The sequence below is a fragment of the Cololabis saira genome, chromosome 8 (assembly GCF_033807715.1).
Source record: "Cololabis saira isolate AMF1-May2022 chromosome 8, fColSai1.1, whole genome shotgun sequence".
Lineage (NCBI taxonomy): Eukaryota > Metazoa > Chordata > Actinopteri > Beloniformes > Belonidae > Cololabis > Cololabis saira.
Window position 1 is genome coordinate 16,348,576 of NC_084594.1, and position 11,137 is coordinate 16,359,712.

General features: G+C 43.9%; 1 protein-coding gene across 1 annotated transcript in view; it reads right to left on the reverse strand.

Moving 5' to 3' along the window:
• Window positions 1–7,648, reverse strand: part of LOC133448415 (plexin-A2-like) — a 104,397-nt gene extending 96,749 nt beyond the window's left edge. Inside the window, exon 1 of the mRNA XM_061726918.1 lies at window positions 7,421–7,648. The gene's annotated coding sequence lies outside the window, so the exon portion shown is untranslated. The remainder of the gene's footprint in view (window positions 1–7,420) is intronic.
• Window positions 7,649–11,137: the final 3,489 nt, after the last annotated feature.

Genomic DNA, 11,137 nt, shown 5'->3' on the forward strand with positions numbered 1-11,137 from the left:
AAAGAACTTTTCCCCAAGAAGCCGGTATGTTTTCTTCACTTCCTCTCTCTTTGCCCATATGGCCTTGTGGGGCAGAACGCGCCAAGGTTGGGAGTAGCTGGCACGAATAATTACGATCAAAGAAATTACAATGCAAAAGGAACAGCTGCTACCTCAACTGCTGACAAATCACTATGAGCGGGAGGAGACAGTGATCGACGGAGAGTGAAAGAAAAGAGTTGAACAAGGAGGAGGAGAGATGCTGGATGTCACACTTTTCCAAAACTGTAACTTTAACGTCGTCGGATCTGTAGTTCCAAAACCCATTTCACATTTAATCCATAGAGTAAATAAGGTTTTTGGTGGCCAGTCGCCCAAACTGAACAAATATAAACATCTGCCCAGATTATCTCAGTTTGTCTCCATGGTTGGTGACGGTTAGTCTGAGTCTGATTTTAACTTTTCAAAACTTCACTGTTTCCTAAGTCATTTATTTTTATATATATATATATATATATATATATATATATATATATATATATATATATATATATATATATATATATATATACATATAAAAATAAATGACTTAGGAAACAGTGAAGTTTTGAAAAGTTAAAATATATATATATATATATATATATATATATATATATATATATATATACATACATACACACACACACACACCCACATAAATAGCCTGGGGAGGTGTAAAGTACCCTACTGGGTCAGAAATACTGTTAAATTTCACTCAAATAAAAGTTTACTGGAAAGTGCATGGACTTGTTTTTCATACAAGATCCTCCAGGCACAAAACAGAACAATAAAAAACTCATGCAGCAAAAACACAATCAACAATTTTTTTTCTCTCACTTCCAGTTAAAATTGAATTTTTCAAGTCTATTAAGCAAAGTCCCAGTTGGCTTGTGTCTGCCAAGGGCTCCCACTATGCAGCAGTTTCAGACGTAGTCTAGGTTTTCTGCTTCTGGTACATGTAACCTGATGAGGACCAGGTTGCAGATGCTCCCACAGGGCAGTCACACGGTTAATGCATTCAGACGGTGCCCCAAATATTCTCTGGCAAAGGTATTGAGAGAGAAAAACAACTTGACCTGCATCATGTCATGTAAAGGTGTAACCACTATTCATCTTTCATTTTTAACTCCAGGCGCACTAATGGAAGATATATTCTGCCCTTTTTTTCAGAACTTGACACAGTTTTCCTGAGTTATTTATGAAAAGTCTGCGACATGCTCTGGTCCTTTTCAGCCTTGTTCGTTGCAGATGGATTTTAGGGGGAGGAGTCAGCCACTCCACACCAAGCCACTCCCCTCTCCTGCAGGATGCGCCTCTTTTTTCAAACCAGCGCTCGACCGCCCACTTCTGAGGTGCATCAAATGCAGTGATGTGAAGTTGGAGGGAGATAAAGAAAGGGAAGCCAGATAATTCCGCTCTGATCTGGATGTGATGTCAGTCTATCCTGCAAATCTCACCGACTCGCTGAATGTCATATTATCAGACGGAGGCAGCCCCTAGCAAAGTGCTAGGACTTTTTGATTTAGTAGTCTCTTAAGAGAATCAAATATATCTTCTCGAGCAAATAAAATTCTATTCTTTTCATTATATGACTTCCTTTAAGTCACTGAGTAGCTTCCTCTGGTGTCTCCTGTTTCTGAGCAGACGGAACAGCATCTTCTGTGCCGCCAGTCTTTTTGTGTTCGACTCATAAAGTAAAACATAAAGCAGAGCTTGGAAGCTATAATCAACTGCAAAAGGGTCCTATAAGTAACAATACTTGGACTGTGACTTTGATTTTGCCTTTTTAAACAATTCAAGAATATCAGTGATTATTAAAAAGTTGTTTTTTTTTAAGTTTAATTTGCCTTTATACACTTTATAAATGTCTCTTTTTTAAAATTTTTTTGATGAAACGGTGAAACAGTTTCATCAATTTCGTCAATGAAACAGTTAAAGCAGAATTTGCAGAATGGAAAGTAGAAATTCTCAAATAAAGAGGGGAGCATGAAAATCAAGTGTTTTGGGGCGTCCAAAGCACAAAGATTCAAAGTCCCGGGTTCAAATCCAGGCCATGACCCCCTGCTGGTGTCATCCCTCTCTCTGCCCGCGTTCCTGCCTCCTGGCGGCTCGGACTAACAAAAGCTTTGAAAAATAAACTAGCATCAATCTATAGACCTCTACAAAATGCACTAAACAAGACAAAAATGTTTCAAGTTCTAAAAAAAAAAACAAAAGAAAGTAGCAGTTTAAACTATAATCCCACATGTTTTTGTGGCTTTGGTTATGGGTAAGGTCTTGATTGAGAGTTACACTTTAACAGCTGAGTCAATCAAATATGACAAGTTTAATCAATAATTTACCTCGGACTTGTTTCTCTTGTTTACTCGATTAATGCCAACTTTTTAATATTTTTCATGACGCATTTTCATGTTTTTTGTTGTTTTTAAGTTTGTGTCAAAATGAACATATTTCATACTTCTTTTGGACGTTCCGAGTCTGCTGTTTTCAGTCCCTCTTCATGTGATGTGTTGTGTGAAACGTCATTAAAGTATCCAATACCAATTTAAATAGGAAGTGACTCTAGTTAAACAGGACTTTAGTACTGCAGGTTTGTCCGTAGCAATTTTGACGTAATATAAAAATCTGAGCAGCAGAAGAAGCCAAACCGTCGCAGCTTTAGTGTTAAAGATACGAGCCGTATTCACGCACGCTGAAGCCTGGGCTCCCCGCTTTACCTTAAACATCAGCTAGATTCAAACTTCTGTCAAACTTAAAGTAGCCTGATAGATCAGACCCACATCTACAAGGATGTACAGTAGGTACCTCCAAAGCAAATTTAAGGGTGCTTTCACACCTGTACCGTTTCAAGCAGTTGTACCAGAACAGGGAACGTTTCCCCCTAAAGGTCGGAACGTTTGGTATATGTGAACATAGCAATCGCGCTCTGAAACGGTACAAAACAAGCGATGCGAGATCACCTAGGAGAGGTGGTCTCGGCCCGATTCCATTCGAGACCTGAAACGGTTAATTTTTTTTATTTGTAGTGAGAACATAATCCACACAGCAACCGATACAACTCCATTCATGTGTATGTGCGACCGCGGCGCAAGAAGAGTCGGTGCAGCCTCCACCACTTTCTCTCCTATTGGACGTGCCGAGATGTCGTCCCAGCACGGCACAAATTAAACATTGTATGAAATTAAACAATGTTCAATTCGGCAGGGTTTGCGCAGCCTGCCGAATTGAACAGCAGCGCAAACCCGGCTGCGGCAGGCGGCCTCTCGTCCGCTGCCGGGCTCCGCTCTGCGCCGAGCGCATAAGCCTGATTTACGGTTCTGCGTTAAATCGACGCAGAGCCTACGCCGTACTTTACGCCGTAGGCTCTGCGTTGGTGTAACGCGGAACCGTAAATCAGCCAAAGCCAACAGCTGTGGTCTGCGCTGCGCTGAAAGGGGCATGTTGTTTTTCCCGGGGCGCGGAAGAGGAAACTCCTTCCGCGTTCATTTGACCAATCAGAGAGCAGCTGGTTAGCGCATGGAATTTGTTATCAGCTTTGAAACGGTACAGACGTTTGCCATGTGAACACAAATTCCACAAACGAGAAACGGAACAACTGTATGGATTCAGCCCCTGAAACGGAACAAACAAACGGGCCACAGGTGTGAAAGCACCCTTAGTTCGCTAGCGGTACGCCCAGATTTCTATAACTTCAATTAGTAGCAGTTGAAACTTTCAAGGTGAGCGGAGTCTGCAGGGTACAGCCGAACGGCTCTCATAAACGGAGGAGTTCTTACAATATTTCTCTGTAACGCCAATGAAGTCCTCTTCCAGCTCAAAAATAATGAGTCAATAGATTTTCCGAAGGGAGGAAAAAAAAATGACATCCTCAACTTCGTCAGCTTTTCTCACTACCATATGCCATCTGCTTCCGCCGGTGCCAAAGAAATTCATGAAAAACTAACACATCAGCGAAGTTATTGCACTGTTTGTATCAACAACAGAGTGACAATCTGGAGGCAATGTACCATATTGTAAGACCTCCATCTCTGCATGCTGGGTGCTGCCAAAGCTACCATCTGGCAGGTGAGCTGCACACTTTCCACTTGTGCCTCTCCTCCCCTCTTACTTCTCTCCGTCTCTCTTTGTCACCCCCTTTCCTTCCCTCGCTGTCCTTTCCTTCTCCCAGCTTTGTATTAGTCTTTCTCGCTCCCTGTGCTCAGCTATGGCCACCTCTTACTCCCCTCTCTACTCAGGCAAGGTTCCTCTCCTCCACCTGCGTATCTACTTCCTCCAGGCCCAGATTGCACGCCGAAACAAGCAGAAGCGTGAACGCTGAAAGGGGGGGGATGAGTGAAGAAAAAAAGAGTTAGAACAACATCATTTCGGCAGTGGCCGATTATCCGTTCTCGTTTGGTCTATTTTTTCACTAATTGTGTCTCCCGTCGGTGTCAGCTGCATATTACTGGTTTCTCTCCTCCGGTCTATTCTGGTCCACTCGCTCACCTCTCTTTTTATGTCTTCCCGCTGCTGTATATTCAGTAGCATGTCGTGTGCACGCGTGTAACAGGCAGATTTGTACAAGGGCACACATGTGCAAACACTAACACCCCCATAACACAGGGGTCTCGACTTCTTCCCCTTCCTCAGGCGGTAGCATCTGAACAGTCGTGTTTAATCAGTGTCTCTACGGGCAGCGGGGGTAGCGGTGGGTGAAAGGAGGAAAGGTTGGAGGTGGGGCGCGTTGGCGGGGGGGGGGTCTCCGGCCATGGGTGGTAGCAGTGAGCCGCTGTGCACTCACACACCGTGTAATTGTGTTACATACACTAATTCGCCTGATGCGTTATTGCAGTGACTGTTCGTCGCCTCCGCCGCCGACCCACATTTCAATCGCTGATATTCAGATTACCGCAAAATCAATGTCACAAATCGGACCGGTCATTGACATCAAGAGCTGTTTTTTCTTCCTTTATTTAGTTTTTTTTTTTGCGGTATAGCAGCAGCGCATCCCTCCTTCCTTTTTTGTCGAATTTTTCTTTTTCTATCCCCTCGAACTTACAGCAGCTCATTAATCTCTGTGGAGGTCTAAGATAACACTTAACTCCTTGCTCGTGGGTGAAAATGACAGAGACAGATGCTCTAAATTACTTCACCTACACTGGTCCAGCATCGCCTCCAGGGTCGCACGACTTCACAATAGCACAGTTTCACCTGAATTTCTTCAGCGCGCTAAACGGTCGGGGTTTGCAGCGTTACAGACAAAGGAACTATGACACTACGTAAGAGCGAAGGTCACTTCAGCAGGAGGTAATTTTTACAGAAGATGAATCGAAGTTGATGAATATTAACACAATATCATAACATGTTGGTGTAAATTAAACAATATTTTGAGCTAATGAAAAGGCACAAAGATTCTGCGGACAAAGCAATAAGACTAAAGGAGTAACTGTTAACAGCAGATGATGTAAATCTAGACTTGTTACTGTGAAGGAGCGTCTGTGCACCCTGTTTCTGAGCTGTTTCCAGATACTTAAGTTCGGTGGATGTTTGGCAATGAACTCAATAAATCAAGGTATTCCTGCTTTCTCTTAAGATTTCAACCACACCTCTCCTTTTCTGCATCATATCTAAACTTTCCAAGGGTTTGTCAAAAGATTTTGACTTTATCTGATTTGATTTGTGTTGATACTGCAACAGCAACATTTGCTTGTTTATTACATTGTATAACCTCTACAGAAATGTTGTTGAAATTACAGCATTTCCTATCAATGCCACAGAATGTGCAGGTTTTGAAGGACTGCTTTCAGAAAAGAAAATTAAAAAAGTCCTGAAGCTGCTGCTACAAAAGCACAAATCTCAAAAGAAAGTCTCATAAGCCTAGTAAAAAATGATGTATAACTAACATGTTAGGATAAAGTTAAGAATTAACAATTGTCCTCAGCTGACTTGCAGCTTCACTTCAGAGATGAAAAATAATCATCACAGAACAAACATGAGTTTCATTCAGTGTTATCAATGCAGCAGTCGGGGGGGGAATGAATAAGGAGATTCGTTTTAAATCCTAAAATTAAAAGGCAGCTGATAAAATGCTGAAGCACATGACAGGCATGAGCACGCCAAGAGTGAAGCCAATCTCTCCCTCTATTTCTCTTGCTCCATGAGAAGCTTTTCCCACTCTGGAGGGACCAGGAGAATAAAAGAGAGACCAACTGGCCAGCCCGATAAGCCAGACCAGAAAGAAGAAGAAGGGTTCCTCTGGTTTTGCAAGAGGGGTGAGAGTTAAAGAGCTGGGGATCCAACAACTACCCCTCCTTGCTCCTCTACCACCTCGCAAACACAGGGAGACTGGGGGCTGGAACAAAGATGCACTTGGTCAAAAGCGTTGTCGGGGTTGGCACGGCTCTCAGCTCTGTTCCTGACTCAGGCTGCATCTCCGCTCCAGTCCGAGCTTATCAGCATCCCAGTGGCTTCTGCTCTGCCCCGGCTGCCAGGGCTACGCAGGTAGGGAAGCAGGGGACGGATGAATACCCCACCCCCACCCCCTTCATGAGACTGTCAGAGCCCTGGAGAGCTCCATCAGTGACCGGCTTCGTCACCCACGATGCAACACCGAGAGGCATCGCAGGTCCTTCCTCCCCGCTGCCATCGGACTGTACAACCAGGCCTGCTCTCAGTAGCCAGTGGACAATAATATGTGCAATAATATCACATGTGCAATAATATAAGATGTGCAATATCTGTCAATCTGCCAATCTACCTCACAACACTCCACCTGCTTTTCTGCACTGTTTCTTAACTGTATATACTGTTCATATCCTGTGTTTATACATATTTTATACGTATCTTTTTGTATTCTTTATATATTTTTTTTATTTCTGACTTTTCAGTCCTTTTACCCCTCCCCTACATGTGTGTGCTAAATGTACTGCTGACAACAAAATAAGTTTCCCCACTGAGGGAGAAAATAAAGGATATCTTATCTTAATACATCTCCAGCCTAAATATTTCACACCCCCGTTTCCTCCTGATTACCAGGGATCTGACACATTATTGCCCATGATAATCCAGAAGCTTTTTTCAGGGGGAAAAAAAAATCCCTAAAAAGCAAGAGCAATTAATTTTAGTTTCAAGTACAGTAATCATAATCATTTCCATCTGACCTCTGCTGATCTGTGAATTTGGCTGAAGCTGATGCATTTACAGTCCCTCCCTGTTTGGAGCATCAGCCCCACATCTGCTGGTTTTCACGAGTGACTAGTACATATTAGATCATTTGCACGCGAAAAATGATAAATCGAGAAAAGTGCACGGTGTCCCTCCACGTTTTTCCTCTTTCCAAGGTGCGTAAAGGCAACTTTCACGCCACCGGGATGCTCTCCACGCTGCGTGCAGCGGCTGACGGGGAAAGGATGAGACTACTCACCTTGAATTAGCGGGGGACTCATTCATGAGGAGCTCACACTCGGGATGTGAGGGGGATTTGAGGGGGGGAAACGTCCCGCCGCCACCGGTCCCGGGTGTGGATGTGAGCGGGTTGGTCTATGCAGTGATGGTGATGCGACGCGCGGCTTGTAAAGTCCTCCGGAGAACAGCGCGCATCTCCCGGTCGGAGGAATTCAGATGACCCTCCCGCCTCGTTCAGGGATGGATCATTTTCTCCAACAGGCTGCCACGGAAGCTCTCCCTCTCTTTCACTCTCCCTCTCTCTCTCTCTCTCCCTGCGTGAGTGTGTGTGTTTGTGTGTGTGTGGAAGCCGGTGCTACATGAAGTCACCCATCTAGCCTGAATTATGGGTCTGCGTTAAGTCGACGCAGAGCCTACGGCGTAGGGTACGCGGCGACGCACACCGTACGGTGTGCGTCGCCGCGTACCCTATGCGTCGGTGTAACGCAGAACCATAAATCACCCATCAGTTCACTTGCACCTCACGTACGGTGTGCGTTTTTTTCAGACTCAGCTTCTCTGACGTCACCATGTGGCAGAACTCGAGGGTTTTTCGACACGTTTTTGTGTTTCCAGTTTTCGTGCCTTTATTTTACGTGCCCAGTTTTTATGCCTTTAATCAATATTATTTTTCACTGATAATTCTGAAAAAATAGTAAAATATTTGAATCGACAAAAGTGTTTTTAATGACCAAAAATGTATCAGTTGAATATATTCCCTGCCATTCATGCAGAATTCAAATGTCAAGTCTCCAAAATAGGTGCGTGTGTGTGTGTGTGTGTGTGTGTGTGTGTGTGTGTGTGTCTCTGTGTGTGCGTGTGTCTCTGTGTGTGTGTGTGTGTGTGTGTCTCTGTGTGTGTGTCTGCACCTTTCTTATACCTTTCTTATAGCTACTCAAATAGGTTGTACCCTGCACATTAAGATATATATGCACACATTCTCCGAAGGTTTGAAGGTTTGTGTATGCAGATATCCTACTTTGACACTTTTACTTTTTAACAATACATTTGTTGTACATTTTTTCCTATAATATTATTTGCTCTTTTGTATTGCACCAATCACCACAACAACTTCCTTGTGTGTGTTAAACTACTTGGCAATAAACTTCTTTCTGATTCTGATTTACTTCATTTTATGCAGAAAACTACGTGCATGAACGCTCCAACTTGCCAAAGTTTCCTTTGAAATATTGCCATCTATCGAAAGTATTGTGTAACTACAAATCAATGTGAGTCAAAACTGAGATTATTTGTTTAACATGTGAAACAGATGTATCTGTTGTTTTTGAACAACTTTGAAGGTATGATTGTAACTAGTGAGAAAGGCTGCCCCTTTGATGCATGGACATTTCTGCTTTTAAAGTAAATGTAGCTATTCCCAGCCTGCATGTGTGGAATAAACCCCACCATTTCTGCAGTGCTGCTTACATTGTTGTTGTTTTTTCTGGTGCTGCTTTGGGTGGGAGCGAATGCTGTGTCCATTCATCGGCTGTCTACCCCTCATTATTTGCTGTTTGGTCGCTTGGAGATGTGAGATTGCGGGCTACCTGTTGGGGTGAGCAGTTCTAGGTGTCTACCAGACTCCCCGAAGGCTGACCAGATGGCCCCTACTGTTCACTGGCTCCTCATCAGGTGGTGGAGTCCATGACCCCCTGTGGCACAAGCTCACACACACACAGCAGCGTTAAAACCAACAAAGCCTGAAGACATGCAAACACACGCAAAAGTGGAAAATTGCGCTGGAGGCAGAGTATGCATATGAACAGTGCTGCGGGCAGGTATGCAGATGCACACAGAGCTGGAGGAAAGCTCCACATGAAAGCAGTGTTCAGACTCATCTTTTTTTAGATATTTACTGAATAGATTTCCACAAAAAGGTGTCATGATTTTGGTTTTTGCGTTTAACTATTAGTATATATACCTCCCTGTGAAAATGTACGATAATGTACTCATATTACCCTATAGATCCATAATAAATGAAGATTGTTCTGGAGACACTCTGATGTGATTCACAGTAAATAGTGCTATAAGGATTATGATTCATGCCCATGTGAATTGCTCGCAGTTGGATTGTTCTTTGCTGCTTTGTTATAGAGTGGGTGTCTCTGAGTTGCTGTAAATCGTCATCTACACTCCACAGGTCTAATTCAGGGGCAGTTTCAGTTGTGAATCAGACCTCCAGAGTTGTTGTGTGAAGTCCTGTAATCATTCCTTCAAGAGCAGCACTTGTGTGCTCATAATTCTTGAGTGAATTCAGCGAGTGTAAAAGCCACAGGGTAGACGCACATGTGCAAAACACTCGAAGGAGACCTCCGCAGATACACAGAACACTCTCTTTGAGGAACACTATTATGTTGTTGTAATTGGAAACCGCCTGTTGAATCTTAATTTCCAACAAAACTGTACTCGCTGAGCCGCAGCTGCCTCAGTGAGGGCTGTCTCTCTTTATTCGTGTAAATTGGTGCCGGTAAGGCTCATGTTGGAAAGAGGACTTTTAATGGGCACGCTTTATTCAAATAATACAGTCGACTTATTTGATTCTCATATACAAACATATCGTGTCTGTGCAGAAATGTACTGGGACAGATTGCTTATGTTTATGGAGCGGTACCTCCAACTCTCAAAACACTTACAGTGGGGCAAAAAAGTATTTAGTCAGACAAAAGTTGTGCACGTTCTCCCACTTAAAAAGATAAGAGAGGCCTGTAATTTTCATCGCAGGTATATCTCAACTATGAGAGACAAAATGAAAAAAATTATCCAGAAAATCACATTGTCTGATTTTTAAAGAATGTATTTGCGGAAAATAAGTATTTGGTCAATAACAAAAGTTCATCTCTTTTTTTTTTTTTTTTTTTTTTTTTTTTTTTTCTTCTTTTCTATATGTAATATATACATATATATACGCACACATATGCGTACACATACATAAATATACACATACAAACCCAGTGTTTTTTTTTTTTTTTTTTTTTTTTTGGGGGGGGGAGGGGGTGGGGGGGGGTGGTGACGACATCCACTGCCAATCCAGGAAGCAGGAACACACGGAGACACACGTCAAGCACTGGAAATCTGCAACAAAAAAACCACAAACAAAGCACGAAACCGGCACGGAGCCATCCAAAACACGAACAGCAATCGACCTAAATCTTGAGATCTGATCGCAGTCTGAGCTAAGCTATCGCTACCGCTACCTAAACCCAAAAACTAGAGAGCCAGCATGCAGGTGAACAAGCCAGTGTGTATGTCTATGTGTGTGTGTGTGTATGTATATGATCATGCATGTGCGTGTGTGTGTGTGTGTGTGTGTGTGTGTGTGTGTGTGTGTGTGTGTGTATGCGTGTGACTAAATTACTATATGTGTGTGTGTGTGTGTGTGTGTGTGTGTGTGTGTGTGTGTGTGTAATAAACCAAACAAAGCTCCACCTGAAGTGTATCTATAGTGGGGGAGGGGGGGGAGCAACCCCGCCACCCGTGAGACCAGAGGCCGACAAGGAAGAGCCCGGAACCCAGGCCACCGGCAACCCCACAGAGGGGAGAAGTAGGAGGGAGGCAACCCACCGCCTGCGAGGCCCCCCCCCCCACCCGGCGGCGGCCAAGGGGGCCCGCGGGCGGGGCCCCCACGGCGCGGAAAGAAGCAGCCAGGGATCCCGCGGCGGCGGACCGCGACCCAGGCAATCCCCGGCCACCCGGTCCG